General features: G+C 45.1%; 2 long non-coding RNA genes across 2 annotated transcripts; both read left to right on the top strand.

Moving 5' to 3' along the window:
- The first annotated feature begins 1,477 nt into the window (after positions 1-1,477).
- LOC309537421 lies at positions 1,478-5,681 on the top strand. Its single transcript, XR_014221911.1, has 3 exons — positions 1,478-1,554; positions 5,147-5,269; positions 5,443-5,681. It is a non-coding gene; the product is annotated as an uncharacterized lncRNA (long non-coding RNA).
- A 5,576-nt stretch (positions 5,682-11,257) lies between these two features.
- On the top strand, positions 11,258-20,246 carry LOC309537365. Its single transcript, XR_014221830.1, has 4 exons — positions 11,258-11,411; positions 16,041-16,139; positions 17,319-17,432; positions 19,892-20,246. It is a non-coding gene; the product is annotated as an uncharacterized lncRNA (long non-coding RNA).
- The last annotated feature ends 1,083 nt before the right edge of the window (positions 20,247-21,329 follow it).

Raw genomic sequence — 21,329 nt, 5'->3', positions numbered from 1 at the left:
CCAGAGTAGTTGAAGTACCAACTTTGGAGTACCAATTCCATCTGTATTGCAGCAGCCCCTAAGCTGTGGAACTTGTTCCCCACAGTGGCATAGGGCTTTCAGCTGTGGTCTAAACCACTGAGCCTCTTGGGCTTGCCGATTGGAAGGTTGGCGGTTCGAATCCCCATGACGTAGTGAGCTCCCGTTGCTCTGTCCCAGCTTCTGCCAACCTAGCAGTTTGAAAACATGCAATGAAAGTAGATAAATAGGTACTGCTGTGGTGAGAAGGTAAACGGTGTTTCCATGTGCTCTGGCTTCCGCCACAGTGTCCCATTGCGCCAGAAGCAGTCTTGTCATTCTGGCCACAGGACCCAGAAAGCTGTCTGTGGACAAACGCCAGCTCCCTCGGCCTGAAAGCGAGATGAGCGCCACAACCCCATAGTCACCTTTGACTGGACTTAACTGTCCAGGGGTCCTTTGCCTTTTTACACACACACACACACACACACACACACACACACACACACACACACCAGAATAGTGCCCCAAATTTCATTGCTCTTATCCCACGATTCTCTGAGTTAATAGGACTGCAAATGGATTTTTTTTCTTCCTGGAAGAAATTAGCCTGGAAATGAGTACTAAATTTCTACTCTATTCTGTTAGATTTCTGATAGTGGCTTTTATTCCATGCAAAAGCTCAAACATAACACATAAATTACAACAGCTAAGAAAAGTCAGGGGTGCAGAACAAACTGTCTTGTGAATGCAGCTCTTGTCTCATGGCTGAAGATGTTTTTAAAAAATAAAAAATAAAAAAGCATGATTAACACTGGCTACTTTTTGCCTCCTCCCCTCCAGCAACTACCACCACCACCACAGGCATTCAGTCCCTGATCTGGACCACAGTGAATGGGCGCAGCTAACACATGCACTAGGAATCCCCTCCTGATATCCCTACTGAAGGGATAGGGAACTTGTGGCACTACAGATGTTGTTTGACTCCCATTAGCCTCGGTCAGCAGGTTCAGTGGTCGTGGATGATGGGAGCAAGAACCCAATGGCAGCCAGAGTGTCACAGGTTTCCCAAAGCTGCTGTGCCTGTAGCCCTCAAAAGAGGAGAGGGAGAACAAAAGTGAACCACACAGGCTCTGGGGATAGCTCAGTTGGCAGCGCATGGGACTCTTAATCTCAGGGTTGTGGGTTCAAGCTCCACGTTGGGTAAAAGATTCCTGCATTGCAGGGGGTTGGACTGGATGACACTCATAGCCCCTTCCAACTCTACAATCATAAATCATCCTTTCATCTACTCCAGCTCCAGCCAACGCATCTTGAAATTACTCTTAGTTCCGTTTTTAAAGGATTTCATTTAAGGTTCCTGTTTTCTCTTAGAGCATTGCTGCATACTTTTTCTAGTAAGAGAATTGCTTCACTGCAGAAAGAGAAACTGTTGGGTAAGAGAGGGAGATAATGTCTTCAAACTTTTTTTGTAATAGCATTCATAGGGTGCACCATTCATCATCATGTTGGCTCTTATGAGACTCTTCTTCTTCTCCTCTGTGCTTCTAGCGACAGGTAAACTCAAAACTATCTTGGGATTTGGGTTGTTCTGCTATGAACAGTTCAGCAGAACCAGATCCAATCTAGCATCGTACAGGGAGGCTTTTCGATGCAAAGAATGAAAGCATATTCTCCAAGACGGCTGAAGGATGCCATTCCTAGCAACATTTAAATTTGTTAGCAATGGTTCGTCTTAATTTTTTCTCAGACAATTTTAATAAGGCTGTGCAAGGCACCCCCAATTTGCCAGCCCAAGATGTTTCTTGGGCTGGCCCAATGCGTTTTGACACTTGAGGAAAACCACAAAATGGCATCCCCCCCAGAGAAGAAGGGTGAGGGAAGAAGATCTACATCAGAAGGGTGGAATAAAGATCTGCACTGGGATCTGCTGTCCCTTTGAATCCTGCAGCCTGAGCCAGTCATTTCACCTTGCCTCCTGAGTGGGCTGGCCCTGGATTCCCTCTATTTTGATAGCTCTGGAATATTCCAGGTGGATGTTGGGTCCGGGATGGAATCAGCCCAAATTATCCTGATTTGGTTCAGGGATCTGGGATTTGTCTGGACTAAATGCGGTGCTAGTTTTCAGAATTTTAAAATTTGTCATTTGTGTTTTTTAAAAAAATATTAAAAATATGTTTGACACCCTCGGCTCCTTGGGGAGGAAGGATGAGAGATAGATTTAAATAAGAACCTACAAGGAGGAGAACATCTGCTTGCTTAATTAAGGCAAATGCAGAACCGGAAGGTACCTAGTCAACCTGTCTTGTAGAATCATAGAATCATAGAGTTGGCAGAGACCACAAGGGCCATCGAGTCCAACCCCCTGCCAAGCAGGAAACACCATCAGAGCACTCCTGACATATGGTTGTCAAGCCTCTGCTTAAAGACCTCCAAAGAAGGAGACTCCACCACACTCCTTGGCAGCAAATTCCACTGTCGAACAGCTCTTACTGTCAGGAAGTTCTTCCTCATGTTTAGGTGGAATCTTCTTTCTTGTAGTTTGGATCCATTGCTCCGTGTCCGCTTCTCTGGAGCAGCAGAAAACAACCTTTCTCCCTCCTCTATGTGACATCCTTTTATATATTTGAACATGGCTATCATATCACCCCTTAACCTCCTCTTCTCCAGGCGAAACATGCCCAGCTCCCTTAGCTGTTCCTCATAAGGCATCGTTTCCAGGCCTTTGACCATTTTGGTTGCCCTCCTCTGGACACGTTCCAGTTTGTCAGTGTCCTTCTTGAAGAGAACTTCTTGTGTAAGAGAACTTCCTGCCCTGCAATTGTCCATGTTGTGAAGACCGTTCAAAGTAAGCTCAGGGGCTGAGCTCTAATGCCAGTGTTGCCCTGGAGGCTGGCAACATTTTCTCTCTGCTCCCTTGTTGCTAAGCCAGCTACATTTATCAGGCCACACATCTGGTCTGTGGTGCCTAATATAGAAAGATCCCAATGAAAAAAGCAAAGAGAAGGCTGTGTTAGCCGCCCTGAGCCCGGCTACGGCTGGGGAGGGTGGGATATAAATAAAATTTTATTATGATTATTATTATGATTATGATTATGTGTGTGTTTCCTACTGCCTGGCCTTAATGCCAAGGCTCTACAGCCCTATCTGTACAGTCATACCTCGGGTTGAATATGCTTCATGTTGAGCGCGTTCGAGTTGCACTCCGCGGCAACCCGGAAGTAACGGAGTGCGTTACTTCCAGGTTTCGCCACTCACGCATGCGCAGACGCTCAAAATGATGTCACTCGCTTGCGCAGAAGCAGCGAAAAGCGACGCGCGCATGCGCAGACGTGCCGTCGCTAGTTATGTTTGCTTCTGGATTCGAATGGGGCTCCGGAATGGATCCCATTCGTATCCAGAGGTACCACTGTACATTTGTTCCTCCAAGTGATGTTTTAAACCCCTAATTAAATATTATCTCTGCCACCTCATTTTAAAAAAACGAAACCAAACTGACCAGGGAAATTCACTGACCTGAAGTGATGGCTAGAGGAGGTAGGAGTCAAGGGTGGGGGTGCACATTTTGCTTTGACGGACAGCTGTCAGTTTTAATGGCAGTTAGTATTTCCCGAGAGCACTCCAGTCATGGATATTTAGGGAGAGATTTTGGCATCTTTCCCAATGGCTTGCTGTTTCCCGGTGAACCATTTAAGATGAATACTTAAGTCAATTTTATTTCATTGTCATGATGAAGTTCTTTGCACTTTGAAATGTTGAGCTGAGCCAAAAAGGTCTCACCATATTCTGCATACTATTTAAGTGTGGTGATATTGTATTTTGTGGAGGGGGGGGGAGTTGCCCAGTTTTGAGTCACCTCATGATGAACAATGTTCATGTTAGTGGATGAAGGAAGCAATAGGCTCAGGAAAGGAGAGCTAGTAGCAGTCAGGGGCCCAAACTATTGTATACCTGCAAAGTGCTCCATAAAAAAGGGACACCCTGTTTTTTCACACGAGATTAAAGGTAAAGGTAAAGGGACCCCTGACCATCAGGTCCAGTTGTGGCCGACTCTGGGGTTGCGGCACTCATCTCGCTTTATTGGCCAAGGCAGCCGGCATACAGCTTCTGGGTCATGTGGCCAGCAAGACTAAGCCACTTCTGGCGAACCAGAGCAGCACACGGAAATGCCCTTTAACTTCCCGCCGGAGCGGTACTTATTTATCTACTTGCACTTTGACGTGTTTTCGAACTGCTAGGTTGGCAGGAGCAGGTACCAAGCAACGGGAGCTCACCCCGTTGTGGGGATTCGAACCGCCAACCTTCCGATTGGCAAGTCCTAGGTTCTGTGGTTTAACCCACAGTGCCACCCGCGTCACACAAGATTATGGCAGCTATTTGGGGTATCACGATCTCGTGTGCTATCACCCTGAAAAGATACTGGGGGTGGCGGTGAGTGAAGCACAGGTCACGTGACTCACCCAGGAGCACATCAAATAAAAATGATTTCATTTTTTAAAATGTTCCAAAAAATCTAAAACAGTATTAAAAGCAATTCTGCTGTTGTGCCCCAGGTTCACAGGTGACATCATTGGAGAAGCCATTCTCCAGGAGAGGACTAAAATTCACCAACCATTCACGAGAATGTCAAAAGGCGGGCAAGGGAGAAAAGAAAATAATAACCCATCCCTTTAATTCTTTTCTTAAAAACACCAGATCAACCCTATAAAATGCATATTGAAATCACAAGTTAATGCAGAAATAGAATGGAATTTTGGCTTAAAATTCCATGTAATAGTCATGAATCAGAAATAGATTTGTTCCCCTCTAGGTGAACAGTTTCTATGAGTGGGGATGGCCTTCATTGCTCTGCATAGTTCATTGCTCTTCTCAATAAAGAGCCATGTCAGAAAAGTACTCACAACAGTACTGGAACTTTCATTAGTAAATTAAAGTATACAAAGGAATGGTGCAAATTTGCCAAATGTATTTCGTTTACTGCATACAAATGGCCCATTACTGAATTTTGTTTTGGTTTCAGCATAGAATCTACTGAGCCCTGGGTTCTGCAAAAACAGCCACAAGTGGCACACAGGTGAATTCCAAGCGGCATTTGCCTACTTCCCCATCTCCTTTCCCCTTGTGAAACCTTTTTTCTCCCTTCCTCCAGAGGCCTTTCCTGTTTTGCAATGTGAGACTTGCGATGCCACCGGCATCAGCTGCACCGGAAAGAAGGAGACATGCAGGGCTGATCAACACCTCTGTTTTGTCCTTTCAAGGAATGCAACAATAGGTGGGTAAGAGAGATCATCAGCCAGTCCAGGATGGCAAACAGGTCAAAGTTTCGCATGAGCTGTGTGCCCAGAGCGAGGAGGGGCCAAGAGATCAACTTATAGGGGGAATTGCATATGGTACTGGGAGCAGTGACTCCTCCTCTCACCTTTACCTTTTGTTTTTCATGTGCAGGAGGGAACATCATGCATTTCATTCGTAAGGGCTGCACCGCCAGCTGTCAGCTTCCAAAGGACACTATACCTCAGGCTAGCAGTGTAGATTCGAGGATTAACTGCAACAACAAGGCTGCTCCTTCTTCTGGGTCTTTCCTCTTGGCTACTTTTGGATTTCTGCTGATGAAAGTTCTCTTGTAAATAATCCTTCATCACAATTTAGCAGTGAATAAAGGCCTCTTTGTTGTTTTCCTGTGACCTTCTCTGGATCCATTTTTTCCCCACCTGTCTGTATTGACACCGTGATGATTTTGCTGCCCATTGATGCTGTGGTTTTGGTGCGGTTTTGTTGGGTTGTTTGACTTTCACTGTGATGCATTGTTCTTTTCTCTCATTTTGTTCCATCCTTCATGCTTTTAAATTCTGAAACAATGTGAGAACTGAAACACAGCTATCCAAAATTCACGGTTCCCTGAATTTTGCAATGTGGTGTGTACATGTGGATAAAAATGCATATACCATGGTAAAGTGTGCATAAGAATGCACCTGTTAAGGGAAGATCATGTGCAGAAATGCATTATATCAGGGGAAATGGCTTTGCAAAAATGTTCACTCAGAAGCATCTACTAGGCCTGAAAATTTCCTCTATCTATCTATCATCTATCTATCATCTATCTATCTCTATCTATCATCAATCTATCTATCATCTATCTATCATCATGTATCTATCATCTATCTATCTAAGGTATGGACACATCAACCTCAATTATGGTGAACAAGGGTGTATAAAGCTCAATTTTTCCAAACTGGGATTTGTGGCTAGTTCTCATGCCTAATTTAAATGCACAAACAAATATTATTTTTTTTGGTGCTGATTAATTTTTAAAATTCAGATTAATATGGAAACAGGGTAGAATAGAGTTATGAATAAAGTCATGCAAAACTGACATGGGAGAAAAACCAATCCATCTCAACAAATACTGTATGAAGATGCAGTTTGAGGGACTGATGGTGTTACCATAAATCAGGGATGGAGGGACTTCAGCTCCCATCAGTCCTGGCTAGTATTGCCAATGGTCAGGAATGAGTTGTAGTCTAGCTGTGTCTGGAGGACTACAGATTCCTCCCTGTTGCTGTAAATGCTTTGGAAATGGCACAGACTAGGTCGTTCTGCAAATTATATTCTTTTCCATTTGGAATCCCTCCAGCTTTTATTGCATTCAGAGGCTGAATAACCTTCAATTAAGAGAAGAGTACATTGTGCTCAGTTGAAGTACATTAACAGAACTGCTATCCTGCCAAATCAGTGCTTATTGAAAATGTGCTATAATACAAGGATAAGGATGAGCACTGGAAGACAGATCATTTGGTGGGGTGGGTGGGGAGAAGCAATGAAAGTCTTGGTTGCTCTGGAGGGGTTTGAACTTGACAATGTTCTTTAAATTTCCCAGTAGGTTCTACTTATTGGTTTCATTAAGCAATGTGTTAATTGAATTACACGCTCACGTTCTGCCAGCTGCAATTCTGGATGCATGTTGCATGTTGCCTCGAGGGGCAAAGATCCACCACCTTTCCCCTCACTCAGTCAGGAATGGGGAATAGGCTTTCTATTGGGACTGGTAGGGAAGGAAATCAAAAAGAAAGAGAAAAACCTCTTTCTGTATGCCACGATGGCTGCAAGAACCATGTTGGCTCAGAACTGGAAAACAGATGTAATACCAACTATTATGGATTGGCAGGTTAAAATGATGAATTACGCAGAACTGGCTAGATTATCAGGGAGAATATGAGATCAGGACGAACAGAGGTTTCATGAAACTTGGAGTAAATATTTGCTGTATATAAGAGACAACTGTAAAACCTTAAAGACACTGGCAGGGTTAGATTAACTCTAACAGCATATGGTTAACCAGATAAACAAACAAAATATGCAATGTAAGAAAATGTACGATACTTACCAAAGGGGTGGAGGGAAGTCTGAAGCTTGGCAGAGCCCAAGATATATGTGAAATTTATTTGTATATTGAATGTATATTTAATGAAAATTAATAAAAAATTACTGTTTAAAAAAAAGGAATGGGGGGTAGGCTGGGTCCCTTCACGACCCCATGTGATAGACCTCAAGCAGTAGGTGAAAAAAGTCCACCTTGCCCCATATATTCCTGCTTGGCATCTGTAATACCCAATAGGAGCACTGCTGCTGTGTTACCCTGTGGTTAAATTGATTTCCTTCATGAACAGAAGTTTTATAAACTGGGGGTTTCAGTCAGATTGAAATCTGCAGGTGTCAGAAAAGGTTGTTTATGTATGCAACAACTGCGGCCCATGTTTTGTTAGCCCAAAAACTGAAAGTGAGCAAGGTCCCAACTGAAGAAGATTGGCAACTTAAGTTGACAAAATATGCACAACTTGCAGACTTAACATATAGAATAAGAGAGCAAACATACGTTTAAAGAAGATTGGAAAACATTTTTTGAGTATATGGAAAATAACTGTGTGCAGCTGAAAATGCTGGCAGCATTAAGATAAATTCAACAGTGTCAATAATCTTTGACAGATGTAATAATGGAAAACCAATTGGAATAGCTTTTGTGAAATATGCAGGGATGTAAGATATGCAAAATGAACCATGGAAAGAGAAGTCATTGATATCTTAAGGACATAAAATGTTTATTTGAAATTGTAAAACAGAAAATCCAATGAAAATTATGTATATAAGGAGTTTTATAAATTGATTTCTTGGGTCTGCATATAGTGGACATTGCATTAAGTAATGCCATATATCTTCTCATTTTCATCTTAACACAGATCCCTTTGACTTTATGCACTTGCTAATAATAACAATTAGTAAATATAAATAATGAAAAAAATTAATAGACAGGCTTCTTGCCTAAGCTCAGTGTACTCATGGGTACTCCATTACACAATAACATCCTTCATTTGGTTGGTTGGTTTCACAATTTTTGCTCTAGCTGACATCTGTCAGTTTTGTCAGTTCTCTCTTATCTTGTACAAAGACATTTCCCCCCAACAGTCCTTCTATCTCTGGTTGATTATCAGGTCATTTTGCCTTATCATGCATCCTCACTCTCTTGGCTCAAACCCATTATCTCTGCTCTCAATGCTCACTAAGATAGTGTTGCACACTGCCCCAACCTCAAAGTGATGTGAGATCCCAGGATTTCCAGGCATTTACCCAGGATTTGGCTCCCTTGAAATGAGGGCAACAGAGGTACACAGAGACATGTCTGTTCTGTGCTGGGTTCAAAAGCTGAGTTTGGTGCTTCCCCCGGAACTTAATGGGGAGGACTGTTAATGCTGTGAGCCCCTCCATCCTACGCTCATGTTATGAGTTTGGGAGTGCCAGACCCGACCCCCAAATTCCTGCATCCAGTAGGAGTTTGAATTTACTCAATCATAGAATCATAGAATCATAGAATTGGAAGAGACCACAAGGGCCATCGAGTCCAACCCCCTGCCAAGCAGGAAACACCATCAGAGCACTCCTGACATATGGTTGTCAAGCTTCTGCTTAAAGACCTCCAAAGTAGGAGACTCCACCACACTCCTTGGCAGCAAATTCCACTGTCGAACAGCTCTTACTGTCAGGAAGTTCTTCCTAATGTTTAGGTGGAATCTTCTTTCTTGTAGTTTGGATCCATTGCTCCGTGTCCGCTTCTCTGGAGCAGCAGAAAACAACCTTTCTCCCTCCTCTATGTGACATCCTTTTATATATTTGAACATGGCTATCATATCACCCCTTAACCTCCTCTTCTCCAGGCTAAACATGCCCAGCTCCCTTAGCCGTTCCTCATAAGGCATCGTTTCCAGGCCTTTGACCATTTTGGTTGCCCTCCCCTGGACACGTTCCAGTTTGTCAGTGTCCTTCTTGAACTGTGGTGCCCAGAACTGGACACAGTACTCCAGGTGAGGTCTGACCAGAGCAGAATACAGTGGCACTATTACTTCCCTTGATCTAGATGCTATACTCCTATTGATGCAGCCCAGAATTGCATTGGCTTTTTTAGCTGCCGCATCACACTGTTGGCTCATGTCAAGTTTGTGGTCAACCAAGACTCCTAGATCCTTTTCACATGTACTGCTCTCAAGTCAGGTGTCACCCATCTTGTATTTGTGCCTCTCATTTTTTTTGCCCAAGTGCAATACTTTACATTTCTCCCTGTTAAAATTCATCTTGTTTGTTTTGGCCCAGTTCTCTAATCTGTCAAGGTCGTTTTGAAGTGTGATCCTGTCCTCTGGGGTGTTAGCCACCCCTCCCAGTTTGGTGTCAATGCTTGGAATCTTAACCTGAGTGTGCGTGTTAAAATATAAGGCAGACCAACTTCCAGAGTTCAGGAAATCGCCTGGGAGAAGAGCGATTAAGTGATCAAAAGGAAGGTAATGGGTCATTAACAAAGTAAAGACTTGGTGCCAGACAGCAGATGGGTGCGAGCCCCTCCTTCAACTGAAAGTAAGTCAGGCAGAAGACAATGCCAGAGTTTTGGGGGTTGGGTTTGCAGTGGTGGTTATATGACTTAGGGGAAGAAGTTGGCAAAATGTGGCAAGCCAGTGAGGGAGAGAGAACGATGGTGGATTTCTTTTTGCTTCCAAGGCTGCAGCAATTGGAGAAACAGGAACTTTTTGGAGTGTTTAATGCTGTGAGCCTCCCAATCATAGGCTCAGGTTGTATATATGCATGAACAAACATATATTAGAAAGACACCACAGTCTCTGCTGTGCCTCATTCCCAAAAGGAAACACGAACTCTAGGCAAGTGCGTGGGACCCCTGGAATCTTGCATTGCTAGGAGATTGGAGCGGCATGTAACACACGTTATATACACAGTAGTACCTCGGGTTAAGTACATAATTCGTTCCGGAGGTCTGTTCTTAACCTGAAACTGTTCTTAACCTGAAGCACCACTTTAGCCAGTGGGGCCTCCTGCTACCGCTGCACCGCCGGAGCATGATTTCTGTTCTCATCCTGAAGCAAAGTTCTTAACCCAAGGTACTATTTCTGGGTTAGCGGAGTCTGTAACCTGAAGCATATGTAACCCGAGGTACCACTGCATGTGTGAATAGAACCATATATCCTCAAGATACCACAGTCTCTATTCATCTTCATTCTAAGGAAAGCAGACAGCTGGTAAGCACTGCCCCCCCCCCGGAGCCTCTCAGAGCTCATAGACTGGAGTGCGTGCAACAATTTTCTCTCTCTGCAAGACACAGCCAATAAAGGAAGGGGCAGAGCCCATTATTGCTGGATCCAGTAATACACACTTGCCTATCCACCATCAATCCTGGTGGGCACTGGAGGAATAAATCACCCCCCCCCCAGACGAGGAGGTCAGGTAGACAGACAATTACTTTAAAAACAACCCAAGGTTTTAGCTAAATTGAATTGGCACGCGGTACTGTGGCCAGTGCCAAAAACAATTTGAAAACAGACCACTTCAGGAAGTCTTTTGCATTTAGCAGCAAGCGGCGGCGAAGTGGGAGGCTCTTTCTCTCATGAACTGCAGAACCAAAATAATAATAAATAAAAATGCAGCAGCCTCTGCGCCGGCATTTTGGAAAGGACCCCAAGCTGGGTCTAGGCTGGGGAGGGTGGGCAGTGCTTTGGCGTGTCTCCCAACGTTTCCTCTGCTGTGTCCAAACCTTGAGGTTTCCTGGAGTTGCTTAGCATCTCACCCGAATAGAGGAACACACAGCTTCTCCACTTGGGCCTTTTTTGGAGAAGCTTCATTGACACTGCCCACATTTGGCCCGAGTCAATTTGATGGGGGGCAGGGTGGAGGGCGGAGCAGCTGGTGTGTTGCTCCTCCCCCTTTCCGGGGAAGAAAAATACTTCTCCCTTTTATTCTGCAAAACATTCTCAGCTGCCTCAGACAGTGGGAGGAGACCTTGGTGTGATCAAGGATTCCAAAGAAGCTCAGCTCCCAGTTCTGGACGACGTTTGGAATTGCCTCTGCCTCCTTCATAGCTGCTGGTGAGTACTTTTGACTGCTTGGCATGGAAGACTTTAGGGCCTCAGGTGGGGTGGCTGGCTTCAAGCCTTCCATTACCCCTGGAAATTCACCACATGCTACCATTAAAACCTATCTTCCTCTCCAGATTGCCCTCTCATCCAGCGTAGGAATAAGCAAGCTGTAGCACTTTCCATTTAGCAAATTGATGAGCACCTCCCTGCTAATATATGAAAGCAGGAAGAGCAGAGGAGATGTGTTGAGTGAAAACATATTAGCTTGGTCTCTGGTATAGCTTTTTGACTGGCACCTGCTAGCTACTGAACACACCCCAGCTCCTTCCTTGGAGGTTTTTAAGCAGCGGTTGGGTGGCCATCTGTCCTGGATGCTTTAGCTGAGATTCCTGCATTGCAGGGGGTTGGACTAGATGACCCTTAGGGTCCCTTCCAGGTCTAAGATTCTATGATTCCATGAATGGGGAGATACATTTTTTTTCCATCAAAGCTCACAACAAAGTGGTTGAGGCTGAGTAATGGAGCATCTGCTTTGTATGCCCCAAAGTCCCAGGTTCAATCCTGGGCATCTCCTCTGCTGGATAATCAAATACCTAAAAGGGTCTGATTAATACCTCTGCATCTGCTGATAAATCAATTCATGATTGCCCCAAACCCTGGGGAACTGCTGCCAGTCAGTGTAGACAACACTGATCTAGGTGGACCAAAGGTGTGGCTCAACATGAGGCAGTTTCCTATCCAAAGACGGTTGGAGGCTTTTGCATTTGGTTTGCAAGAAAAAAAGGGAGATGCCTCATTTGGCGCCAAGTGAATGCTGTTGCTTTTTAAAGGGGGGGAGATGACATTGTTTTACAGGCTGGCATTGGGGAGTTGCCTGCTCCCCGTTGCTCATCATGCACAGTTGGGAGTTTGTTCTATTAAAAAAAAGAAATGCTGTTAAGTTTCCAGCAGTCTCTGTGCACGAGGAGAAAATGAAACAATCTCGCACAGAAGACTGGCCTTGGAAAAGGTGCAGGATGCAAAACATTACGTGAGTTTCTGAATGATAATTGGAACGGAGTCTGTGGCTTGATTGGCTGTTTGTGAGGGAGGAAGAAAATGAGACATCAAAGGCGAGCGGCTGGGGAGAGAGAGGAGACAAATTTGCTGCTTGCAACCATGTTAGGGAACTTCCAAATACAGAGAGTTTTAATTCATAACCATATTTATACAGTGGTACCTCGGGTTACAAACGCTTCGGGTTACAGACGCTTCAGGTTACAGACTCCACTAACCCAGAAATAGTACCTCGGGTTAAAAATTTTGCTTCAGGATGAGAACAGAAATCGTGCTCCAGCAGTGTGACGGCAGCGGGAGGCCCCATTAGCTAAAGTGGTGCTTCAGGTTAAGAATAGTTTCAGGTTAAGAACGGACCTCCGGAACGAATTAAGTACTTAACCCGAGGTACCACTGTATAGGAACCTTATGGGTGTCTGACCAGACTTTGGGGGGGCATGATTTCTGGGGCAACACAAATCCGAGGTTCAAAATCCTGACCCTTCTGGTCTCTTCTAAACAATCCCACCAAAAGTCCTTCCTCTCCCATCCAGGCCTCCTCTTTACTGATTGATCCCTGGATGATAGTCGAGAGGGAGGGAGGGAAGAGCTATTATACCCATTATGCAGAATGAGGTGTCTGACTGAGGTGGGAGCATTGAAGCTGGGGCATGGCTGGGGGGGAGGGGGGCTAGAAACCGGAGTTCCCCACTCCCTCATTCACCTCAACTGTGGCTGCCCTCTTGGCTAGTCACTATCTCTCACCACAACCTATTTTGCAGGGTTTTTGTGAGGATAAATTGGACGGGGGAGAGAAACCACACATGCTGCTGCCTTGAGCTCCTTGAAGGAAAAGGATTCATGTGTTGTTATTATTATTATTTTTTAAAGTGAATTAACTAACGAACCCACAGGGATAGGCAAAAACACCAAGCATGCAGGAGATTTGCAGACAAGGGTGAAATAGTTCTGCGAAGCCCCTTCTCAGACAGAGCTGGTAATCAGAAAACAAGGAAGACAGCAGTGAAGGCACAAGCTATAGAAACAACCTTTTCCAATATTTATACATTTCAAAAATGTATTTATGGGAAAGCTGTATACTGGAGGGGGGGGGAGGTTTAGGACAATAGTGCTAAAGCTCTCCCACCCTGACAGAACTCCTGAAAATTGTTGGGGGTCTCAGCAGGCTACTTAATAAACTACTTTTAACCTACAGATGGAAGAACATGCAGGATCCATATTTCAATACCTTTCTAATGCGACGGATGTGGGTGTGTTTGTGAGCCAAGTTCTAGGAAGGCAGGACAGGGCAGAGATATTATGGGCTGTTCGGCAGCCTTTTTTTGTGCACTGCCTGAACCAAAGCTTGGAAGACCACAGTTTGAGGAGCAGTGTATTGTAGTGGTTAGAGCATTGCAGTAGGACTTGGGAGGTGCCTCTGAATGATCACAACCTTGAACTCTTTGGAGGAAACAGGGGTTATACAAATAATAACAATCAAGCAAACCTCTGGCTTAGGATAGCCACACACTGGCAAAACTGGGCATCTCCCCCTTAATAAATGAATGGTGCCCTCTAGAAGGGAGTAGGAGAGAGCGAAAACCAAGGTTGCTTGGACAGAACCTTGTGCAGAGCTTGGGAACTCATCCTCCCTGATCATTGTCTGTGATGGGAGGGGATGCTGGGAACTGGAGTCCAACATCCTCTAGAGCTGAGTTTCCCAAACTTAGGTCTCCAGCTGTTTTTGGACTACAACTCCCATCATCCCTAGCTAGCAGGACCGGTGGTCAGGGATGATGGGAACTGTAGTTCAAAACCAGCTGGAGACCCAAGTTTGAGAAACCCTGTTCTAGAGGGTCACAGGTTTCCCAGTCTGAGATCCAGTGTAGAATTTGGAGCATGGGTGGCAACTTGAATAAAATATGGGGGGCAGGTAAGGCTCACCTCTCACAATCAATCACATGATGCAGTGTGCGCACACCATTTGAATGGCAATACCTATCAACTTTGAGGGAGGACGGCCCTGTCAAATTTTTTTTTGGGGGGGGGGGCTGAAGGGACCTTGGCCCCTAGGAGTTGGCTCTGGAGAGAGGTAGGTATAGCAGACCTAGACCTTCATGTGTTATGGATGTAGCCACAGCTGGTAGCCGAGGGGCACAAATCACAGCAGTTCAGAGTTGATGGGCTCCTTAGACCTCAGTTCTGTCTCTAGCAAGGCTAGGCAAGGCCTAGGGAAGCTTTTTGCACCCAAAGGCTGCAATCTCTCCTGGGCAACCTCCCTTGGGCCACATATCAGTGATGGGTGTGGCAGAGGCAAAAGTAGCCAGAGCAACAAATGGGTTGTTGTTTTTTGCCTTTGTACAGTAGACTACTTTCGACACACATTCACACACACACACGGAATGAGCTTCCTCTTATTTTAATTAACTAACGGCTTTCTGGAGAGCCTCCCCCCCCTCCATTAAACCTCACTGCAGTGCTTCACACAGTGGTTTGGCAACCACTCCCTGAACAGCTTGCCTAGGCCGTCTGCCACCGCCATGACTTTCTTGTCTGCTGTTCTGTCATCACACTGAAGTGGGCCACCTACTGGTGGCCCTGTGAACTGCAGCTTGACAACAGCCTTACACACACACACACACACACACACACACACACACAGAGGCTAAAACTGATTCATTTTTTTTACCCACACTGTCACAAACTCTATACAAACGAGAGGTGCTTTCATTAGTTCAAAAACATACTGCTTGATATATCCTTGATATTCATTGTTCCAGAACAGAATGAAAAATGCCCGCCATTCCAGAAAGTTCATAGAATCATAGAATCATAGAACTGGAAGATACCCCCATGGTCATCTAGTCTAACCCTCCTCTGATGCAGGAATCTAAACTTAACAGGAATTTGCTTGCTTCTGAAACATGTCACCTTTACCATTACTGAAAGCACAAAAAACAATGTGCAGACTTATTCAGTTTATTTCTACTTGTTTTGCATCTCCTTCCATGGAGGTTTTTAAGCAGAGGTTGGGTGGCCATCTGTCGTGGATGATTTAGCTGAGATTCCTGCATTCCAGGGGGTTGGACTAGATGACCTGTGGGGTTCCTTCAAATTCTACAATTCTATGATTCTATAATAATAATAATAATACTAATACTACTAATACTACTAATAAATTAATAATACATTTTATTTATACCCTGCCCTCCACGGCCAGAGCCAGGCTCAGGGTGGCTAACACCAGTAAAAGTACAGTAAAAACATAATGGGGGGGGGGAAACCAATTTAAAATACTGGTTAAAATGCAATTTAAAATGCAGCCTCATTTTAAAAGTAGCCCATAGATCAAAACCATAAGGGGAGGGAAACATGAGGGTCAGACTGAATCCAAACCAAAGGCCAGGCGGAACATTGTTTTCCATAGTGAGGAACCTCTGAGTAGGATTTCCAATTCTGGAAGATCAGGGACCAGGGATTATATCTGAGGAAAGGTGGACATTTATCAGCCAGCATAAGGACTTCGTAGCCATCCAACTTCTTTCCTTAGGAATGTGCCTGCTTCCTCACTGAATGTCTTTTGCGTCTTATTTTCTTTTGCAGACATTTTGGTCCAGGGAACATCTTTCCTCAAACAGAGACTTTCCATCACCATGCAGGCTGCCCTGGGACTTCTCCTCTTTTCTGTGCTTCTTGCTGGAGGTAATTAGAGACGGGAGAGATATCCAGTTCATTTTCATGAGAACCAGCTCAATTTGAACTTCACAAGAGCCTTGAGCTAGTCTTCAAAATTTGACCCTGTGGGTCTCCACCCCCCACAATAAAAAAAAGAGAATTGTAGAGTTGGAGGGAACAACTAGGATCATCTATGCCAGTGTTTCCCAACCTTTTCCCGACAGTGACCCCCTTCCAACCTTGTTTTCTTCCTGTGCCCCCCTATGGGTTAGTCAAGGGGGGCGGGGGGCAGCGGCACCCTCAAGAAGTAATATATGGGAGAATTTTAAAAAGTAAGTGGTCCTCACTGACCTGGTGCAAAAAGATCTTGTCATCCGGAGGAGCCCTGGCTCCCTAGATAAAACACTATAGCCCCACACACCCTTACTTGGGAGTCAGACCCACTGAACTCAGTGCAGCTTTCTTCTGAGTAGACACTTACCATATTTTTCGCACCATAGGGCGCACCAGACCATAGGGCGCACCTAGTTTTTAGATGGGGAAATCAATAAAAAAAATCTCTCTCTCTCCCCCCCCCCCCGTGCAGCCTCTCCCTGCCGCCTCTCCCTGCCGCCTCTCCCTGCCGGAGGGGTTGCGCGTGGCTATGGAACAAGCCAAGGCAGCGAGCGGGATCCATCCTACTCACTGCCTTGGCTTCCTCTTTAGCCCTGCGCAATCTCTCCCTGTCCAATGGAGCGAAAAATACGGGTAGTTATTTCCTAGTTGCAAGTCAGCAGCCCCAGATGACCTCGCTTGGCTAGGTGCTGGGGTGGATTTCTGTTCTGTTGTTCTTCCCAATGGGAAGAGGGGGGGGGAGGGGAAATTTTAGGGCATCATAATGTCTGCCATAATAATGTATGTTTGTATTATGCACATACATAATAATGTATGTACTGGGTTGTTTTCCTGGACGAGGGCTGGGATTACCATAGTAATCCCATAGTATGATTACCATACAGGATTATATTATATTTTAGGGCAAATTAAAGACTTCCCCTACTTTATTCCTAGTGGTGAGAAAAGGGGAAAGAACAAAAATATGCGAATGGTTTAGAGGGCACAGCATAATGCCATCCCTCATCTCCCATCAAAAGGCAGTTAATTGCTCAGTTGTGTTATCATTTCTGGCTTTATTTTACACACACCCTTTTTATTCCCTTTTCCCAGCTAGTTCTTTGGAATGTGAAGTATGCAGCAGTAACGCTAAAACTTGCTCTGGACGAAAGGTGACTTGTGAAGATAAGAATGATGTCTGCCAACATTTAGTGACTGAACTCAGTGGTAAGTGAGAGGGAGCCTAAGTCTTTCTCAGCCAATGGTAACGCTGTGCTGTGCAGTATCCTCGGGAATATAGTGGGTGGAGCGATGGTTGAATGTGGGAAATGTACGGTCATTCAGATGTTCCTGAATTCCAACACCCAGCACCCCTGACCCTCAACCATGCTGGCTGAGGCTGATGGGAGATGGAGCCCCAACAATATCTGTAAGGCCACACCTTCCCCACCAGTGAAGAAAGGACAACTGTGTGGTGGGTCCACCAATGTCTGGAAGGGCATTGACATATATGGATTCAAGTTTGGCTCACCTGAGTTTTGCTTCAAAGACATGTCCAATTTTATTTTTTAACTACAGCCCTTTCCTGGGGGAAGAGGAAAATTTCAGAGCAAACTTTTCAAATGCAAGAAGAATTTGGAGAGAGAGAGGAAGGGGCTTATAATTGCAGTGGGGGCTTCTTTCCTCCTTCCGTTTTCTTTTTTCTTTTCAGTTTAAAATTTTTATTTTCAAAGTTTCAAAAACCCCCACAATTTTACACACACACACACGTTTACATTAAGCCATAATCCATATTTGTACATTTATGGGGTTCCCTGAACCCCCAGACTTCACCCCACCTCTCCCTTGGCTTCCAAAATTTATCTTTCTTTTTTACTGCATCTAATTACATTTATCTAAATTATTACACATAATATCCTTTGTCATTTTAAATTACAAGTGCCATATCACTCCTGCTAACCTTTAAAAATGTTTACAGTGTTCTTTAACATATTCTATAAAGTTATGCCATTCTTTGTCGAATTTATTATCCTCTTGGTGCCTGATCTTCCCAGTCAGCCTTGCCATTTCCGCATAGTCCATCATTATCCATTCTTCTTTTGATGGGGTTCTTTCTTCTTTCCATCCCTGGGCAAATAATATTCTCAGCTTCTTTCCTCCTTTCATTGCCGCTATCATAATCATTCTTACCATTCTCCCCTCCCCCCAATTGGCGGTGAAGGAGCAAAGATTTGGCTAATGCCACAGTCGTTCTGCTTTCCTGCAGACCTCTGCCTTTTGCTGCTGACAGCTTGAATGACACTTAAACAAAAAGAAAAGACAAGAGAGAGAAAAAGATCCCCCTTCCCCTTAGTCACGTTTGCAATCAGTCTCCCCAACTGCAGACTCATTCCACACAAACACACAAAAAGGAACTGGCACCTGTGAATGGGGAGTGATCCACAGCCATTAATAGCTGGAATTGATGTGGAAACATTTCCCCCACCCCATGACCACAAAGAAAGTACTGTAATGCACTTAAGGATCCTTTTATGGGATATTTATTAGCAACCTTTAGGGTCAACCCTTCTCAAACTTGCTTCCAGTAAGATGTCTTAATGCACAATGCACCATCAATTTCAAATCCCAAAACAACAGTGCACATCTTAAATTTGCCCCGTACGGGAAAGTTGCACAGTCCTTAGTTAAATTCTGGGATTTGCTTCCATTATGCAGTAATGGCTACCACTGGGACAGCTGCCCCATTTAAAGGGGGATTAGGAAAATGCATTGTGCATCCAGCTGTCCATGGCTACTAGATATGACATATATCTAGTACCTCCAGTGTCAGAGACAGCATGCATCTGAATATCAGCTGCTGAGGAAAACATGTTGGGAAAGTGCTGTTGCATCCATATCTTGCTTCTGGTCCGTAGGAATCTGGTTGGCTATTGTAGGAACAGAAGCAAGGACTTTGACTTCATCTAGTGGGATCCTTTTTCTGTTCTTTCAATAAAAATAAGATTGATTTTGAAAAACCCATAACCAGCAGCAATATGACAGAAACACCCAACCCAGTCTCAAAGTAGTGATGTAGTACATCTTCAGGGCCGGCTCACCCATGATGCAAGGTGAAGTGACAGCCTCAGGCAGCAGACTCCACATGGGCAGCAGATCTGGCCTCTAAGGAATGCATCATCTGCTGTTGCCACCATGGTGGTGTGTTTCTTGGAGGCTGGTTTTACCGTCTCCCCGGCAGCCCCCTCCCAATGCCGCCTCTGCAGATGCCCGTTGGCGAATAGGAGGCACTGCTGGTTTCCTCCTGCTCTTGTTCCTGATGTAGATCTTCTCTCACACCTTCCTCCCTGGCGGCGGGGGTGGGGGGGTGGGGGTGGGAACGGGGACGCTACTGCCATTTTGTGGTTTGCCTCAGATGCCACCATGTCTTGGACTGGCCCTGTGTGTCCCTGTTCTTAGAAACATCCCAAGGAGCCTTTGCGATAAATTCACACAAACACCGTCATATCTTGCTGCGAGTAGAGTAAGACGTGTTCTTGTGATTATTTCGTGTGGCTCTGATTTTGTTCACCTCCTTGAGCATGCTACTGAAAAGAATGGATGCCAGTGGCATGGAAATGTATTGTCTGGGCCATAATGGCTTGGAACGTTGATTCTGCGGATAACCCATCTTTCTTTTCTACATCCAGGGACGTTCCACGTCGAAAAGAAGTGTGAGAAGAAGGCTACGTGTGAGTCTTTGAAAAACCAGAAAGGGAAGTCTGCAACTGGTCAGTTTACGGGAGTAGTCAATGAAATTGTGTGTGACAAGGCCCCTTCACCTTATGCATCGCTCCTCCTGGTCCTCTCTGGGCTCCTGCTGAAGAATGTCCTCTTCTAATGGACCACGTGCAGCAACTCAGCATGAAAAAACGCTTCCACCACATTACTTGCTCGCATGCCATCTTCTTTGAACTTGCTCCTTTGGCTTTCCAACTGTTTTTGTCCTCCTGTATGATTGGCTGAATGGAAATGAATAAAAAAATGATACCTGGAGGGAGAAAAGAGTACCTGCTTCTCTTCATTTGGGAATGAGGGGTAGGTGAGGAAGGAATTCCCCCCACCATTCACACTGGCTAGCTCAAGGTGTGACAACCTCCAGATGTACCACACCATCTGGGCTAGGGAAGAGCTGGCCCCTCAGCCTAATTAGGACTGCCCCCTGACCCCTCAAATGGATCACGAGGCCATTTTGTTTTCTTTTTCTTTACAAACCATGCCCACCTGTCAGTCATGTGACATTGCCTTTCAATCATCCTGGCCATCTGCTATTGACGCTGATGATTTGTGCCTCACTGCAGTGGCAAGTAGAGCTTCAGCTGCTGCATTCCGTGAGGCTTTTGTTCTTCACCCCCCCCCTTATTTCTTCATTTGAAATAGATGCATCCTTTGCTAAGGTTGTTGTTGTTTAGTTGTTTAGTCATGTCCGACTCTTCGTGACCCCATGGACCAGAGCACGCCAGGCACTCCTGTCTTCCACTGCCTCCCGCAGTTTGGTCAAACTCATGCTGGTAGCTTCGAGAACACTGTCCAACCATCTCGTCCTCTGTCGTCCCCTTCTCCTTGTGCCCTCCATCTTTCCCAGCATCAGAGTTTTTATCAGGGAGTCTTCTCTTCTCATGAGATGGCCAAAGTATTGGAGCCTCAGCTTCACGACCTGCCCTTCCAGTGAGCACTCAGGGCTGATTTCCTTAAGAATGGATAGGTTTGATCTTCTTGCAGTTCATGGGACTCTCAAGAGTCTCCTCCAGCGCCATAATTCAAAAGCATCAATTCTTTGGCGATCAGCCTTCTTTATGGTCCAGCTCTCACTTCCATACATCACTACTGGGAAAACCATAGCTTTAACTATAAGGACCTTTGTCGGCAAGGTGATGTCTCTGCTTTTTAAAGATGCTGTCTAGGTTTGTCACCGCTTTTCTCCCAAGAAGCAGACAATTCCACACACTCTTCCTTCTTCCCATCTCCGGACAGGAGACGCCTTTGGAGAAGCAGTGCAGGGTAGAAGGTGCTGGTCTTTAGATCTTTCTTTTTATTTGAAAGCAGCTCTTGTGGGACTCCACTCAATTAAAACTGACATTTGTGTGC

The sequence above is a fragment of the Podarcis vaucheri genome (assembly GCF_965113315.1).
Source record: "Podarcis vaucheri genome assembly, chromosome: 7".
Taxonomy (NCBI): Eukaryota; Metazoa; Chordata; class Lepidosauria; order Squamata; family Lacertidae; genus Podarcis; species Podarcis vaucheri.
The sequence above is the reverse complement of the archived record's forward strand: the minus strand, read 5'-3'. Positions and strand labels throughout refer to the sequence as shown.